The sequence below is a fragment of the Schistocerca serialis genome, chromosome 8, assembly GCF_023864345.2.
Source record: "Schistocerca serialis cubense isolate TAMUIC-IGC-003099 chromosome 8, iqSchSeri2.2, whole genome shotgun sequence".
Lineage (NCBI taxonomy): Eukaryota > Metazoa > Arthropoda > Insecta > Orthoptera > Acrididae > Schistocerca > Schistocerca serialis.
The window spans coordinates 27,168,921-27,188,126 of record NC_064645.1 but is presented as its reverse complement, the minus strand read 5'-3'; positions in this window follow the sequence as shown (position 1 = coordinate 27,188,126).

Here is a 19,206-nt window from a genome sequence, read left to right as displayed (position 1 = left end):
AAACTCAGAAATTGCATCGGAACTTAATACAAAAGGCACAATGCCGACTGAAGTACAAGGGGACTGACTCTTCTTACGTTCTATGATTTGATCCTTTCCTGTGAGAACAGTTTTAGATATCAATGCTTCACTTCAGGTTTACTGTATCCCTTGGACCTTCTTATTGACGATGAAACACAGAAATTGCATCGGAATTAAATACAAATGGCACAATGCCGACTTAAGTCCAAGAAGGCTGACACTTCTTACTGTCTATACTTTGAACCTTTCCTGTGCGACCAGTTTTAGATTCCGATGTTTCACTTCAGGTTTACTGTATCCCTTGGACTTTCTTATGACGATGAAACATAGAAATTGTATTGGAATTAAATAAAAAATGCACAATGCCGACATAAGTACAAGAAGACTGACATTTTTTACTGTCTATGATTTGAATCTTTCCTGTGAGACCAGTTTTAGATTCCTATTGCTCAATTCAGGTTTACTGTATCTCTTGGACTTTCTTATTGACGATGAATCACAGAGATTGCATCGGAATTAAATTCAAAAGGCACAATACCAACAGAAGTACAAGATGACTGACTCTTCTTACTGCCTATGCTTTGAACCTTTCCTGTGAGACCAGTTTTAGATTCCGATGATTCTTCTCAAGCTTACTGTATCCCTTGGACCTTCTTATTGACGATGAAACACAGAAATTGCATCGGAATTTAATAAAAATGCATAATGCCGACTTAAGTACAAGAGTACTGACTATTCTTACATTCTATGATTTGAGCCTTTCCTGTGAGACCAGTTTTAGATTCCGATGCTTCACTTCAGGTTTACTGTATCCCTTGGTCCTTCTTATTGACGATGAAACACAGAAATAGAATAGGAATTAAATTCAAAAGGCCCAATGCCGACTTAAGAACATGAAGACTGACTCTTCTTACCTACTCTGCTTTGAACCTTTCCTGTGAGACCAGTTTCAGATTCCGATGCTTGACTTCTGGTTTACTGTATCCCTTGGACCATCTTATTGTCGCTGAAACACATATATTGCATCGGAATTAAATACAAAAGGCACAATGCCGACTTAAGTACAAGAAGTCTGACTCTTCTTAGTGCCTATGTTTGAACCTTTCCTGTGAGACCAGTTTTAGATTCCGATGATTCACTTCAATCTTACTGTATCCCTTGGACATTCTTATTGACGATGAAACACAGAAATTGCATCGGAAGTAAATACAAAACTCACAATACCGACTTAAGTACAAGAATACTGACTCTTCTTATTGTCTATGTTTTGAACGTTTCCTATGAGACCAGTTTTAGATTCTGATGCTTCACTTCAGGTTTACTGTATCCCTAGGACATTCTTATTGACTATGAAACACAGAAATTGCATCGGAATTAAATACAAAATGCACAATGCCGACTTAAGCACTAGAAGACTGACTGTTATTACCTTCTATGATTTGAATCGTTCGTGTGAGACCAGTTTTAGATTCCGATGATTCTTTTCAAGCTTACTGTATCCCTTGGACCTTCTTATTGACGATGAAACACAGAAATTGCAGCGGAATTAAATACAAAAGGCACAATACCGACTTAATTCCAAGAAGACTGACTCCTCTTACTGTCTATGTTTTGAGCCTTTCGTGTGAGACCAGATTTAGATTCCGATGCTTCACTTATGGTTTACTGTATCCCATGGACCATCTTATTGATGATGAAACACAGAAATTGCATCGGAATTAAATTCAAAAGGCACAATTCCAACAGAAGTACAAGATGACTGACTCTTCTTACTGTCTATATTTGAACCTTTCCTGTGGGACCAGTTTTAGAGTCCGTTGCTTCACTTCAGGTTCACTGTATCCCTAGGACATTCTTATTGACGATGAAACACAGAAATTGCATCGGAATTATATACAAAATGCACAATGCCGACTTAAGCTCAAGAAGACTGACTGTTATTACCTTCTATGATTTGAACCGTTCCTGTGAGACCAGTTTTACATTCCGATGCTTCACTCGAGGTTTACTGTATCCCTTGGACCTTCTTATTGACGATGAAACACAGAAATTGCATCGGAATTAAATACAAAACCCACAATACCGACTTAGGTACAAAAAGACTGACTCTTCCTACTGTCTATGTTTTGAACCTTTCCTGTGGGACCAGTTTTAGATTCCGATGCTTCACTTCTGGTTTACTGTATCCCTTGGTCCTTCTTAATGACGATGAAACACAGAACTTGCATCTTAATTAAATAAAAAAGCGAAATGCCGATTTAAGTACAAGAAGACGGACTCTTCTTACTGTCTATGTTTGAACCTTTCCTGTGGGACGAGTTTGAGATTCCGATGCTTCACTTCAGGTTTACTGTATCCCTTGGACCTTCTAATTGACGATGAAACTCAGAAATTGCATCGCAATTTAATACAAAAGGCACAATGCCGACTTAAGTACAAGAGGACTGACTGTTCTTACATTCTATGATTTGAGCCTTTTCTGTGAGTCCAGTTTTAGATATCAATGCTTCACTTCAGGTTTACTGTATCCCTTGGACCTTCTAGTTCACGATGAAACTCAGAAATTGCATCGCAATTTAATACAAAATGCACAATGAATACTTAAGTACAAGAGGATTGACTCCTCTTACATTCTTTGATTTGAGCCTCTCCTGTGAGTACATTTTTAGATATCAATGCTTCACTTCAGGTTTACTGTATCCCTTGGCCCTTCTTATTGACGATGAAACACTGAAATTGCATCGGAATTAAATTCAAAAGGCACATTGCCGTCTTAACTACAAGAAGACTGACTCTTCTTACTGTGTATGCTTTGAACCTTTCCTGTGAGACCAGTTTTAGATTCCGATGCTTTACTTCAGGTATACTGTATCCCTTGGACCTTCTTATTGACGCTGAAACACAGAAATTGCATAGGAATTAAATACCAAAGGCACAATGCCCACTTAAGTACAAGAAGTCTGACTCTTCTTATTGTCTATGTTTTGAACCTTTCCTGTGAGACCAGTTTTAGATTCCGGTGATTCACATCAGGCTTACGGTATCCCTTGGACCTTCTTATTGACGATGAAACACAAAAATTGCATCGGAATTAAATACAAGATTAACAATGCCTAGTTAAGCACCAGAAAACTGACCGTTATTACCTTCTATGGTTTGAACCTTTCCTGTGAGACCTGTTTTACATTCCGATGCTTCACTTGAGGTTTACTGTATCCCTTGGACCTTCTAATTGACGATGAAAGTCAGAAGTTGCATCGCAATTTAATACAAGAGGCACAATGCCGACTTAAGTACAAGAGTACTGACTCTTCTTACATTGTATGATTTGAGCCTTTCCTGTGAGTCCAGTTTTAGATATCAATGCTTCACTAGAGGTATACAGTATCCCTTGGACCTTCTTATTGACGATGAAACACAGAAATTGCATCTTAATTAAGTAAAAAAGCAAAATGCCGATTTAAGTACAAGAAGACTGACTCTTCTTACTGTCTATGCTTTGAACCTTTACTGTGAGACCTGTTTTAGATTACGATGCCTCACATCAGGTTAACAGTACCCTTGGACCTTCTTATTGACGATGAAACACAGAATTTGCATCGGAATTAAATACAAAAGGCACAAAAACAACTGAAGGACAAGATGACTGACGCTCCTTACTGTCTATGTTTGCACCTTTCCTGTGAGACCAGTTTGGATTCCGATGTTTCACTTCAGGTTCACTGTATTCCTTGGACATTCTTATTCACGATGAAACACGGAAATTGCATCCGAATTAAATACAAAATTCACAATACCGACTAAGGTACAAGAAGCCTGACTCTTCTTATTGTCTATGTTAGAACCTTTCGAATGAGACCAGTTTTAGATTCCGATGCTTCAATTCAGGTTCACTGTATCCCTTGGACCATCTTATTGACGATGAAACACAGAAATTGCAGCGGAATTAGATACAAAAGGCACAATACCGACTTAAGTACAAGAAGACTGACTTCTCTTACTGTCTATGCTTTGAGCCTTTCCTGTGAGACCAGTTTTAGATTCCGATGCTTCATTTAAGGTTTACTGCATCCCATGGACCATCTTATTCACGATGAAACACTGAAATTGCATCGGGATTAAATACAAAAGGCACAATACCGAATTAAGTACAAGACGAATGTCTCTTTTTACTGTCTATGTTTTGAACCTTTCCTGGGAGACCAGTTTTAGATTACGATGCTTCACTTCAGGTTTACAATACCCTTGGACCTTCTTATTGACGATGAAAGACAGAAATTGCATCGGAATTAAAGACAAAAGGCACAATGCGAAGTTAACTGCAAGAAGACTGACTCTTCTTACTGTCTATGATATGAGCCTCTCCTGTGAGACCAGTTTTGTATTCCGATGCTTCACTACATGTTTACTGTGTCCCTTGGACTTCCTTATTGACGATGAAACACAGAAATTGCATCGGAATGAAATACAAAATCCACAATACCAATTGAAGTACAAGATGACTGACTCTTCTTGCTGTCTATGTTTGAACCTGTCCTGTGAGACCAGATTTAGAGTCCGATGCTTCACTTCAGGTTCACTGTATCCTTTGGACATTCTTATTGACGATGAAACACAGAAATTGCATCGGAATTAAATACAAAATGCACAATGCCGACTTAGGCACAAGAAGACTGACTGTTATTACCTTCTATGATTTGAACCTTTCCTGTGTGACCAGTTTTAGATTCCGATGCTTCATTTGAGGTTTACTGCACCCCTTGGACCTTCTTATTGACGATGAAACACAGAAATTGCATCGGAATTAAATGCAAAACTCACAATACCGACTTAAGAACAAGAAGACTGACTCTTCTTACTGTCGATGTTTTGACCCTCTCCTGTGAGAGAAGTTTTAGTTTCCGATGCTTCACTTCTGGTTTACTGTATCTCTTGGACCTTCTTAATGACGATGAAACACAGAACTTGCATCTTAATTAAATAAAAAAGCAAAATGCCGATTTAAGTAAAAGAAGACGGACTCTTCTTAGACTCTATGTTTGAAACTTTCCTGTGAGACCAGTTTTAGATTCTGATGCTTCACTTCGGGTGTACTGTATGCATTGGACCTTCTTATTGACGATGAAACACAGAAATTGCATCGGAATTAAATACAAAATGCACAATGCCGACTTAAGTACAAGAGGACTGACTGTACTTACTGTCTATGTTTTGAACCATTCCTGTGAGACCAGTTATAGATTCATATGCTTCACTTCAAGTTTACTGTATCCCTTGGACCTTCTTATTGACTTTGAGACACAGAAATTGCATCGGAATTAAATACCAAAGGTACAATGCCGACTTAAGTACAAGAAGACTGACTCTTCCTACTGTCAATGTTTTGAAACTTTCCTGTGAGTCCAATTTTAGATTCCGATTCTTCACTTCAGGTTTACTGTATCCCTTGGACCTTCGTATTGACGATGAAACACAGAAACTGCATCGGAATTAAATACAATAGGCACAATACCGGATTACGTACACGTGGAATGTCTCTTGTTACTGTCTATGTTTGAACCTTTCCTGTGAGACCAGTTTTAGATTCCGGTGCTTTACCTCAGGTTTACTGTATCCGTTGGACCTTCTTATTGACGATGAGACAGAGAAATTGCATCGGAATAAAATACATAAGGCACAATGCCCACTTACAAACAAGATGACTGACTCTTCTTACCGTCTATGTTTTGAGCCTTTCCTGTGAGACCAGTTTGAGATTCCGATGCTTTACTTTAAGTTTACTTTATCCCTTGGACCTTCTTATTGACGATGAAACACAGAAATTGCTTCGGAATTACATACAAAAGACACAATACCGACTTAAGTACAAGAAGACTGACTCTTCTAACTGTCTATGTTTTGAACCTTTCCTGTGAGACCAGTTTTAGAGTCCGATGCTACACTTCAGGTTTACTGTATCCTTGGGACCTTCTTACTGACGATGAAACACAGAAATTGCATCGCAATTAAATACAAAAGGCACAAACCCGACTCAAGTACAAGAAGACTGACTCTTCTAACTGTCTATGTTTTGAACCTTTCCTGTGAGACCAGTTTTAGATTCCGATGCTTCAGTTCAGGTTTACTGTATCCCTAGGTCCTTCTTTTTGCGACGAAACAGAGAAATTGAATCGGAATAAAATACAAAAGGCACAATGCAAACTTAAGTACAAGAAGTCTGACTCTTTTTACTGGCTATGATTTAAACCTTTCCTGTGAGACCAGTTTTAGATTCCGATGCTTCAATTCAGGTTCACTGTATCCCTTGGACCCCTTTATTGACGATGATACACAGAAATTGGATCGGAATTGAATACAAAAGGCACAATGCCGATTGAAGTACAAGAATAATGACTCTTTTTACTATCTATGATTTGAACCTTTCCTGTGAGACCAGTTTTAGATTCCGATTCTTCACTTCAGGTTTACTGTATCCCTTGGACCTTCTAATTGACGATGAAACACAGAATATGCATCGGAATTAAATACAAAAGGCACAATGCCTACTTATGTACAAGAAGACTGACTCTTCAGACTGACAATGTTTCAACCTTTCAAGTGAGACCAGTTTTAGATTGCGGTGCTTCACTTCTGGTTTACTGTGTCCCTTTGACCTTCTTATTGACGATGAAACACAGAAATTGCACCGGAATTAAATACGAAACACACATGGCCGACTTAAGTACAAGAAGTCTGACTCTTTTTACTGGCTATGATTTAAACCTTTCCTGTGAGACCAGTTTTAGATTCCGATGCTTCACTTCAGGTTCACTGTATCCCTTGGACCCCTTTATTGACGATGATACACAGAAATTGGATCGGAATTGAATACAAAAGGCACAATGCCGATTGAAGTACAAGAATAATGACTCTTTTTACTATCTATGATTTGAACCTTTCCTGTGAGACCAGTTTTAGATTCCGATTCTTCACTTCAGGTTTACTGTATCCCTTGGACCTTCGTATTGACGATGAAACACAGAAACTGCATCGGAATTAAATACAATAGGCACAATACCGAATTACGTACACGTGGAATGTCTCTTGTTACTGTCTATGTTTGAACCATTCCTGTGAGACCAGTTTTAGATTCCGGTGCTTTACCTCAGGTTTACTGTATCCGTTGGACGTTCTTATTGACGATGAGACAGAGAAATTGCATCGGAATAAAATACATAAGGCACAATGCCGACTCAAGTACAAGAAGACTGACTCTTCTTACTGTCTATGTTTTGAACCTTTCCTGTGAGACCAGTTTTGGATTATGATGCTTCACTTCAGGTGTACTGTATGCTTTGGACCTTCTTATTGACGGTGAAACACAGTAATTGCATCGGAACTAAATACAAAAGGCACAATGCCGACTTAAGTACAAGAAAACGGACTCTTCTTACTGTGTATGATTTGAGCCTCTCCTGTGAGACCAGTTTTAGATTCCGATGCTTCACTTCAGAATTATTGTATCCCTCGTACCTTCTTATTGACGAAGAAACACAGAAATTGCACCGGAATTAAATACAAAAGGCACAATGCCCACATAAGTACAAGAGGAATGTCCCTTCTTACTGTCTGTGATTTCAACCTTTTCTGTAAGAATAGTTTTAGATTTCGATGCTTCACTTCAGGTTTACTGTATCCCTTGGACCTTCTAATTGACGATGAAACACAGAATATGCATCGGAATTAAATACAAAAGGCACAATGCCTACTTATGTACAAGAAGACTGACTCTTCAGACTGACAATGTTTCAACCTTTCAAGTGAGACCAGTTTTAGATTGCGGTGCTTCACTTCTGGTTTACTGTGTCCCTTTGACCTTCTTATTGACGATGAAACACAGAAATTGCATCGGAATTAAATACGAAACACACATGGCCGACTTAAGTACAAGAAGACTGACTCTTCTTACTGTCTATGTTTGAACCTTCCTTGTGCGACCAGTTTTAGATTGCGATGCTTCACTTCAGGTTTACTGTATCACTTGGACCTTCGTATTGACATTGAAACACAGATATTGCATCGGAATTAAATACAAAGGCACAATACCGAATTAAGTACACGTGGAATGTCTCTAGTTACTGTCTATGTTTTGAACCTTTCCTGCGAGACCAGTTTTAGATTCTGATGCTTCACTTCAGGTTTACTGTATCCCTTGGACCTTCTTATTGACGATGAAACACAGAAATTGCATCGGATTTAAATACAAAATGCACAATGCCTACTTATGTACAAGAAGACTGACTCTTCTTACTTACAATGTTTCAACCTTTCCAGTGAGACCAGTTTTAGATTGCGATGTTCACTTCTGGTTTACTGTATCCCTTGGACCTTCTGATTGACGATGAAACACAGAAATTGCATCGGAATGAAATACAACTGCATGATGCCAACATAAGTACAAGAAGACTGACTCTTCTTACTGTCTATGATTTGAACCTTTCCTGTGTGACCAGTTTTAGATTCTGATGCTTCACTTCAGGTTTACTGTATCCCTTGGACCTTCTTAATGACGATGAAACACAGAATTTGCATCGGAATTAAATACAAAATGCACAATGCCGACTTAAGTAAAAGAGGACTGACTCTTCTTACTGTCTATGTTTTTAACCTTTCCTGTGAGACCAGTTTTAGAGTCCGATGCTTCACTTCAGTTTTACTATATCCCTTGGACCTTCTTATTGACGATGAAACACAGAAATTGCATCGGAATTACATACAAAAGACACAATACCGACTTAAGTACAAAAAGACTGACTCTTCTTACTGTCTATGTTTTTAACCTTTCCTGTGAGATCACTTTTAGAGTCTGATGCTTCACTTCAGGTTTACTGTATCCTTTGGACCTTCTTATTGACGATGAAAGACAGAAATTGCATCGGAATTAAATACAAAAGGCACAATAGCGTCCCAAGTACAAGAAGACTGACACTTCTTACCGTCTATGTTTGGATCCATTCCTGTGAGACCTGTTTTAGATTCCAATGCTTCACTTCAGGTTTACTGTATCCCTTGGACCTTCATATTGACGATGAATACAGAAATCGCATCGGAATGATATGGAAAATGCACAATGCCGACTTAAGAACCAGAAGTCTGACTCTTCTTACAGTCTATGCCTTGAACATTTCATGTGAGACCGGTTTTAAATTCCAATGCTTCACTTCAGGTTTACTGTATCCCTTGGACCCTTTTACTGACGATGAAGCACAAAAATTGGATCGGAATTAAATATAAAAGGCACAATGCCGTTTAAAGTACAAGATGACTGAGATCTTCTTACTATTTATGTTTTGAACCTTTCCTATGAGACCAGTTTTAGATTCCGATGCTTCACTTCAGGTTTACTGTATCCCTTGGACCTTCGTATTGACGATGAAACACAGAAATTCCATCGGAATTAAATACAAAAGGCACAATATCGAATTAAGTTCACGTGGAATGTCTCTAGTTACTGTCTATGCTTGAACCTTTCCTGTGAGATCAGTTTTAGATTCCGGTGCTTTACCTCAGGTTTACTGTATCCGTTGGACCTTGTTGTTGAAGATGAAACAGAGAAATTGCATCGGAATAAGATACAATAGGCACAATGCCGACTTAAGTACAAGATGACTGACTCTTCTTACTGTCTATGATTTAAGCCTTTCCTGTGAGACCAGTTTGAGATTCCGATGCTTCACATCAGGTTTACTCTATCCCTTGCACCTTCTTATTGACGATGAAACACAGAAATTGCATCGGAATTACATACAAAAGACACAATACCGACTTAAGTACAAGATGACTGACTCTTCTTACTGTGTACGTTTTGAACCTTTAATGTGAGACCAGTTTTAGAGGCCGAAGCTTCACTTCAGGTTTACTGTATCCTATGGACCTTCTTATTGACGATGAAACACAGAAATTGCGTCGGAATGAAATACAAATGCACAATGCCGACTTAAGTACAAGAAGACTGACTCTACTTACTGTCTATGATTTGAACGTTTCTTGTGAGACCAGTTTTAGATTCTGATGATTCTCTTCAGGTTTACTGTATCCCTTGGACTATCTTATTGACGATGAAACACAGAAATTGCATCGGAATTAAATACAAAAGGCACAATACTGACTCAAGAACAAGAAGACTGACTCTTCTTACAGTCTATGTTTTGAACCTTTCCTGGGAGACCAGTTTTAGATTCTGATGCTTCACTTCAGGTTTACAGTATCCTTTGAACCTTCTTATTGACGATGAAACTCAGAAATTGCATCGGAATTAAATACAAAAGGCACAATACCGTCCCAAGAAGAAGAAGACTGACTCTTCTTACCGTCTATGATTTGATCCTTTCCTGTGAGACCAGTTTTAGATTCCGATGCTTCACTTCAGGATTACTGCACCTCTTGGACCCTCTTATTGACGAAGAAACACAGAAATTGCACCGGAATTAAATACAAAAGGCACATTGCCCACTTAAGTACAAGGGGCATGTCCCTTCTCACTGTCTATGATTTGAACCTTTACTGTGAGACCAGTTTTAGATTCCGATGCATCACTTCAGGTTTACTGTATCCCTTGGACCTTCTTATTGACGATGAAACACAGAAATTGCATCGGAATTAAATACAAAAGGCACAATGCCGACTTAAGTACAAAAAGACTGACTCTTCTTACTGTCTACGTTTTGAACCTTTCCTGTGAGACCAGTTTTAGATTCCAATGCTTCACTTCAGGTTAACTGTGTCCCTTGCACCTTCTTATAGACGACGAAACACAGAAATTGCATCACAATTACATGCAAGAGGCACAATGCCTGCTTATGTACAAGAAGACTGACTCTTCTTACTGACAATGTTTGAACCTTTCCAGTGAGATCAGTTTTAGATTGCGATGCTTCACTTAAGGTTTACTGTATCCCTTTGACCTTCTTATTGACGATGAAACACAGAAATTGCATCGGAATTAAATACAAAAGGCACAATACCGCCTCAAGTAAAAGAAGACTGACTCTTAGTACTGCCTATGTTTTGATAATTTCCTGTGAGACCAGTTTTAGATTCCGATGCTTCACTTCTGGTTTACTGTATCCCTTGGACCTTCTTATTGACGATGAAACACAGAAATTGCATCGGAATTACTTACAAAAGACACAATACTGACTTAAGTACAAGAAGACTGACTCTTCTTACTGTCTATGTTTTGAAACTTTCCTGTGAGACCAGTTTTAGAGTCTGATGCTTCACTTCAGGTTTACAGTATCCTTTGAACCTTCTTATTGACGATGAAACTCAGAAATCGCATCGGAATTAAATACAAAAGGCACAATACCGTCCCAAGTAGAAGAAGACTGACTCTTCTTACCGTCTATGATTTGATCCTTTCCTGTGAGTCCAGTTTTAGATTCCAGTGTTTCACTTTAGGTTTACTGTATCCCTTGGACCTTCTTATTGACGATGAAACACAGAAATTGTATCACAATTAAATACAAGAGGCACAATGCCTACTTATGTACAAGAAGTCTGACTCTTCTTACTGACAATTTTTGAAGCTTTCCAGTAAGACCAGTTTTAGATTGCGATGCTTCACTTCTGGTTTACTGTATCCCTTTGACCTTCTTATTGACGATGAAACACAGAAATTGCATCGGTATTAAATACAAAACGCACATGGCCGAATTATGTACAAGAACACTGACTCTTCTTACTGTCTATGTTTTGAACCTTTCCTGTGAGACCAGTTATAGATTCCGATACTTGACATCAGGTTTACTGTATCCCTTGGACCTTCATGTTGACGATGAAACACAGAAATTGCAACGAAATTATATACAAAAGGCACAATGCCAACTTAAGTACAAGAAGACTGGCTCTTCTTACTGTCTATGTTTTGAACCGTTCCTGTGAGACCAGTTTTAGATTCCGATGCTTCACTTCAGGTTTACTGTATCCCTTGGACCTTCTTATTGACGATGAAACACAGAAAATGCATCGCAATTAAATACAAAAGGCACAATGCCGACTTAAGTACAAGAAGACTGACTCTTCTTACTGTCTATGTTTTGAACCTTTTCCTGTGAGACCAGTTTTATAGTTCGATGCTTCACTTCAGGTTTACTGTATCCGTTGGACCTTCTTATTGACGAAGAAACAGGGAAATTGCAACGGAATAAAATACAAAAATTACAAGGCCGACGTAAGTACAAAAAGACTGACTCTTCTTACTTTCTATGATTTGAGCCTTTCCTGTGAGACCAGTTTGAGATTCCGATGCTTCACTTCAGGTTTACTGTATCCCTTGGACCTTCTTATAGACAATGAAACACTGAAATTGCATCGGAATTACATACAAAAGGCACAATACCGACATAAGTACAAGAAGACTGACTCTTCTTACTGTCTACGTTTTGAACCTTTCCTGTGAGACCAGTTTTAGATTCCGATGCTTCACTTAAGGGGTACTGTATCCCTTTGACCTTCTTACTAACGATGAAACACATAAATATCATCGGAATTAAAGACAAAAGGCACAATACCGACTCAAGTACAAGAAGACTGACTCTTCTTACCGTGCATGATTTGATAATTTCTTGTGAGACCAGTTTTAGATTCCGATGCTTCACTTCAGGTTTACTGTATCCCTTGGACCTTCTTATTGACGATGAAACACAGAAATTGCATGGGAATTACATACAAAAGACACAATACAGACCTAAGTACAAGAAGACTGACTCTTCTTACTGTCTGTGATTTGAACCTTTCCTGTGAGACCAGCTTTAGAGTTCGATGCTTCACTTCAGGTTTACTGTATCTTTTGGAGCTTCTTATTGACGATGAAACACAGAAATTGCATCGGAATTAAATACGAAGGTCACAATGAAGACTTAAGTGCAAGAGGACTCACTCTTCTTACATTCTATGATTTGAACCTTTCCTGTGCGACCAGTTTTAGATTCCGATGCTTCACTTCTGGTTTACTGTATCCCTTGTACCTTCTTATTGACGATGAAGCAGAGAAATTGCACCGGAAATAAATACAATAGGCACAATGCCGACTTAAGTACAAGAAAACGGACTCTTCTTATTTCTATGTTTGAACCTTCCTTGTGCGACCAGTTTTAGATTCCGATGCTTCACTTCAGGTTTACTGTATCACTTGGACCTTCGTATTGACGATGAAACACAGAAATTGCATCGGAATTAAATACAATGGCACAAAACCGAATTAAGTACACGTGGAATGTCTCTAGTTACTGTCTATGTTTGAACCTTTCCTGTGAGACCAGTTTTAGATTCCGGTGCTTTACCTCAGGTTTACTGTACCCATTGGACCTTCTTATTGACGATGAAACACAGAAATTGCATCGGAATGAAATACAACTGAACGATGCCGACTTAAGTACAAGAAGACTGTCTCTTCTTACTGTCTATGTTTTGAACCTTTCCTGTGAGACCAGTTTTAGATTCTGATGCATCACTTCAGGTTTACTGTATCCCTTGGACCTTCTTATTGACAATGAAACACAGAAATTGCATCGGAATTAAATACAAAATGCACAATGCCGACTTAAGTAAAAGAGGACTGACTCTTCTTACTGTCTATGTTTTTAACCTTTCCTGTGAGACCAGTTTTAGAGTCCGATGCTTCACTTCTGGTTCACTGTATCCCTTGGACCTTCTTATTGACGATGAAACACAGATATTGCATCGGAATTGAATACAAATGCACAATACCGACTCAAGTACAAGAAGACTGACTCTTCTTACCGTCTATGTTTTGATACATTCCTGTGAGACCAGTTTTAGATTCTGATGATTCTCTTCAGGTTTACTGTATCCCTTGGACCATCTTATTGACGATGAAACACAGAAATTGGATCGGAATTAAATACAAAAGGCACAATACTGACTCAAGAACAAGAAGACTGACTCTTCTTACTGTCTATGTTTTGAACCTTTCCTGGGAGACCAGTTTTAGACTCTGATGCTTCACTTATGGTGTACTGTATTCCTTGGACCTTCTTATTGACGATGAAACACAGAAATTGCATCGGAATTAAATACAATATGCACAATGACGACTTAAGTACAAGAGGAATGACTCTTCCTACGGTGTATGTTTTAACCTTTCCTGTGAGACCAGTTTTACATTCCGATGCTTCACTTCAGGATTACTGCATCTCTTGGACCTTCTTATTGACGAAGAAACACAGAAATTGCACCGGAATTAAATACAAAAGGCACAATGCCCACTTAAGTACTAGGGGAATGTCCCTTCTCACTGTCTATGATTTGAACCTTTACTGTGAGACCAGTTTTAGATTCCGATGCTTCACTTCAGGTTTACTGTATCCCTTGGACCTTCTTATTGACGATGAAACACAGAAATTGCAACGGAATTAAATACAAAAGGCACAAACGACTTCAGTACAAGAAGACGGACTCTTCTTACTGTCTATGTTTTGAACCGTTCCTGTGAGACCAGTTTTAGATTCCGATGCTTCACTTCAGGTTTACTGTAGCCCTTGGACCTTCTTATTGACGATGAAACACAGAAATTGCATCGGAATTAAATACAAAAGGCACAATGCCGACTTAAGTACAAGAAGACTGACTTTTCTTACTGTCTATGTTTTGAACCTTTCCTGTTAGACCAGTTTGGAGTTCGATGCTTCACTTCAGGTTTACTGTATCCGTTGGACCTTCTTATTGACGATGAAACAGAGAAATTGCAACGGAATAAAATACAAAAAGCACAATGCCGACTTAAGTACAAGAAGACTGACTCTTCTTACTGTCTATGATTTGAGCCTTTCCTGTGAGACCAGTTTGAGATTCCGATGCTTCACTTCAGGTTTACTGTATCCCTTGGACCTTCTTATAGACAATGAAATACAGAAATTGCATCGGAATTACATACAAAATTCACAATACCGACATAAGTACAAGAAGACTGACTCTTCTTACTGTCTATGTTTGAACCTTTCTTGTGAGACCAGTTTTAGATTCTGATGCTTCCCTTCTGGTTTACTGTATACCTTGGACCTTCTTATTGACGATGAAGGACAGAAATTCCATCGGAATTAAATACAAAAGGCACAATTCCGACTTAAGTACAAGAAAACGGACTCTTCTTACTGTCTATGATTTGAGCCTCTCCTGTGAGACCAGTTTTAGATTCCGATGCTTCACTTCAGGATTACTGCATCCCTTGGACCTTCTTATTGACGATGAAACACAGAAATTGCATCACAATTAAATACAAGAGGCACAATGCCTACTTATGTACAAGAAGACTGACTCTTCTTACTAACAATGTTTGAACCTTTCCAGTGAGACCGGTTTTAGATTGCGATGCTTCACTTAAGGTTTACTGTATCCCTTTGACCTTCTTATTGACGATGAAACACAGAAACTGCATCGGAATTAAAGACAAAAGGCACAATACCGACTCAAGTACAAGAAGACTGACTCTTCTTACCTTCTATGTTTTGATAGTTTCTTGTGAGACCAGTTTTAGATTCCGATGCTTCACTTCAGGTTTACTGTATCCCTTGGACCTTCTTACTGACGATGAAACACAGAAATTGCATCGGAATTACATACAAAAGACACAATACAGACATAAGTACAAGAGGACAAACTCTTCTTACATTCTATGATTAGTGCCTTTCCTGTGAGACCAGTTTTGGATTCTGATGCTTCACTTCAGGTTTACTGTATCCCTTGGAACTTCTTATTGACGATGAAACACAGAAATAGCGTAGGAATAAAATACAAAAGGCACAATGCCGACTTAAGTACAGGAAGACTGCCTTTTCTTACTGTCTATGATATGAGCCTTTCCTGTGAGACCAGTTTTGGATTCCGATGCTTCCCTTCGGGTTTATTGTATCCCATGGACCTTCGTATTGACGATGAAACACAGAAATTGCATCGGAATTTAGTACCAAAGGCACAATACCGAATTAAGTACAAGAGGAATGTCTCTTCTTACTGTCTATGTTTTGAACCTTTCCTGTGAGACCAGTTCTAAATTACGATGCTTCACTTCAGGTTTACTGTATCCCTTGGACCTTCTTGTTGACGATGAAACACAGAAATGGCATCGGAATTAAATACAAAAGGCACAATGCCAACTTAAGTACAAGTGGACTTATTATTCTTACATTCTATGAATTCAGTCTTTCCTGTGAGACAAGTTTTAGATATCAATGCTTCACATCAGGTTTTCTTTATCCCTTGGAACTTCTTATTGACGATGAAACTCAGAAATTGCATCGGAATTAAATACAAAGTGTATAATGCCGACTTAAGTACAAGACGACTGACTCATCTTCCTGTCAATGATTTGAGCCTTTCCTGTGAGACCAGTTCCAGATTCCGATGCTTCACATCAGGTTTACGGTATCCCTTGGTAGTTCTTATTGACGATGAAACACAGAAATTGCAACGGAATTAAATACAAAAGGCACAATGAAGACTTAAGTACAAGAAGACTGACACTTTTTACTGTCTATGTTTTGAACCTTTCCTGTGAGACCAGATTTAGATTCTGATGTGTCACATCAGGTTTACTGTATCCCTTGGACCTTCTCAATGACGATGAAACACAGAAATTGCATCGGAATTAAATACAAAGTGTACAATGCTGACTTAAGTACAAGACGACTGACTCATCTTCCTGTCAATGATTTGAGCCTTTCCTGTGAGACCAGTTTCAGATTCCGATGCTTCACTTCAGGTTTACTGTATCCCTTGGACCTTATTGACGTTGAAACACAGAAATTCCATCGGAATTTTATACAAAAGTCACAATGCCGACTTAAGTACAAGAAGACTGAACCTTCTTACTGTCGATGTATTGAACCATTCCTGTGAGACCAGTTTTAGATTCCAATGCTTCACTTCAGGTTTACTGTATCCCTTTGACTTTGTTATTGACGATGAAACACAGAAATTGCATCGGAATTTAATACAAACGGCACAATGCCGACTTAAGTACAAGAGGACTGACTCTCCTTACATTCTATGATTTGAGCCTTTCCTGTGAGACCAGTTTTAGATATCAATGCTTCACTTCAGGTTTACTGTATCTCTTGGACCTTCTTATTGATGATGAAACACAGAAATTGCATCGGAATTGAATACAAAAGGCACAATGCCGACTTAAGTACAAGAAGACTGACTCTTCTTACTGCCTATGCTTTGAACCGTTTTTGTGACACAAGTTTTAGATTCAGATGCTTCACTTCAGGTTTACTGTATCCCTTGGACCTTCTTATTGACGATGAATCACAGAAATTGCATCGGATTTTCATACAAAAAGTACAATGCCGACTTAAGTACAAGAAGACTGAATCTTCTTACTGTCTATGTTTTGAACCATTCCTGTGAGACCAGTTTTCAGATGCCAATGCTTCACTTCAGGTTTACTGTATCCCTTGGAACTTCTTATTGACCATGAAACACAGAAATTGCTTCGGAATTAAATACAAAATGCTCAATGCCGACTTAAGTACAAGTGGACTGACTATTCTTACATTCTATGATTTGAGTCTTTCCTGTGAGACAAGTTTTAGATATCAATGCTTCACATCAGGTTTTATTTATCCCTTGGAACTTCTTATTGACAACGAAACACAGAAATTGCATCGGAATTAAACACAAAATGCACAATGCCGACTTAAGTACAAGAAGTCTGACTCTTCCTACTGTCTATGTTTTGAACCTTTCCTGTGAGACCAGTTTTAGATTCCCATGCTTCACTTCAGGTTTACTGTATCCCTTGCACCTTCTTATTGTCGATGAAACAGAGAAATTGAATTGGTCTTAAATACAAAAGGCACAATGTCGACTTAAGTACAAGAAGACTGACTCTTCTTACTGTCTATGCTTTGAACCTTTTTGTGACACAAGTTTTAGATTCAGATGCTTCACTTCAGGTTTACTGTATCCCTTGGACCTTCTTATTGTCGAGGAAACAGAGCAATTGCATTGGTATTAAATACAAAAGGCACAATGCCGACTTAAGTACAAGAAGACTGACTATTCTTACTGTTTATGCCTTGAACCTTTTTGTGACACAAGTTTTAGATTCAGATGCTTCACTTCAGGTTTACTGTATCCCTTGGACCTTCTTATTGTCGATGAAACTGAGATATTGCATTGGAATTAAATACGAAAGGCACAATGCCGGCTTAAGTACAAGAAGACTGACTCTTCTTACTGTCTATGTATTCAACCTTTCCTGTGAGACCAGTTTTAGATTCCAATGCTTCACTTCAGGTATACTGTATCCCTAGGTCCTTCTTATTGACGATGAAACAGAGAAATTGAATCGGAATAAAATACAAAAGGCACAATGGCAACTTAAGTACAAGAAGTCTGACTCTTCTTACTGTCTATGCTTTGAATTTTTCCTGTGAGACCAGTTTTAGATTCTGATGCTTCACTTCAGGTTTACTGTATCCCTTGGACCCCTTTATTGACGATGAAACACAGAAATTGGATCGGAATGGAATACAAAAGGCACAATGCCGATTTAAGTACAAGAATACTGACTCTTTTTACTATCTATGTTTTGAACCTTTCCTGTGAGACCAGTTTTAGATTCCGATTCTTCACCTCTGTTTTACTGTATCCCTTGGACCTTCGTATTGACGATGAAACACAGAAATTGCATCGGAATTAAATACAATAGGAACAATACCGAATTACGTACACATGGAAGGTCTCTTGTTACTGTCTATGTTTGAACTTTTCCTGTGAGTCCAGTTTTAGATTCCGGTGCTTTACCTCTTGTTTACTGTATCCTTTGGACCTTCTTATTGACGATGAGACGGGGAAATTGCATCGGAATAAAATACATAAGGCACAATGCCGACTTATAAACAAGATGTCTGACTCTTCTTACCGTCTATGTTTTGAGCCTTTCCTGTGAGACAGGTTTGAGATTCCGATGCTTCACTTCAGGTTTACTGTATCCCTTGGACCTTCATATTGACGATGAAACACAGAAATTGCATCGGAATTACATACAAAAGACACAATACCGACTTAAGTACAAGAAGACTGACTCTTCTAACTGTCTATGTTTTGAACCTTTCCTGTGAGACCAGTTTTAGAGTCCGATGCTACACTTCAGGTTTACTGTATCCTTGGGACCTT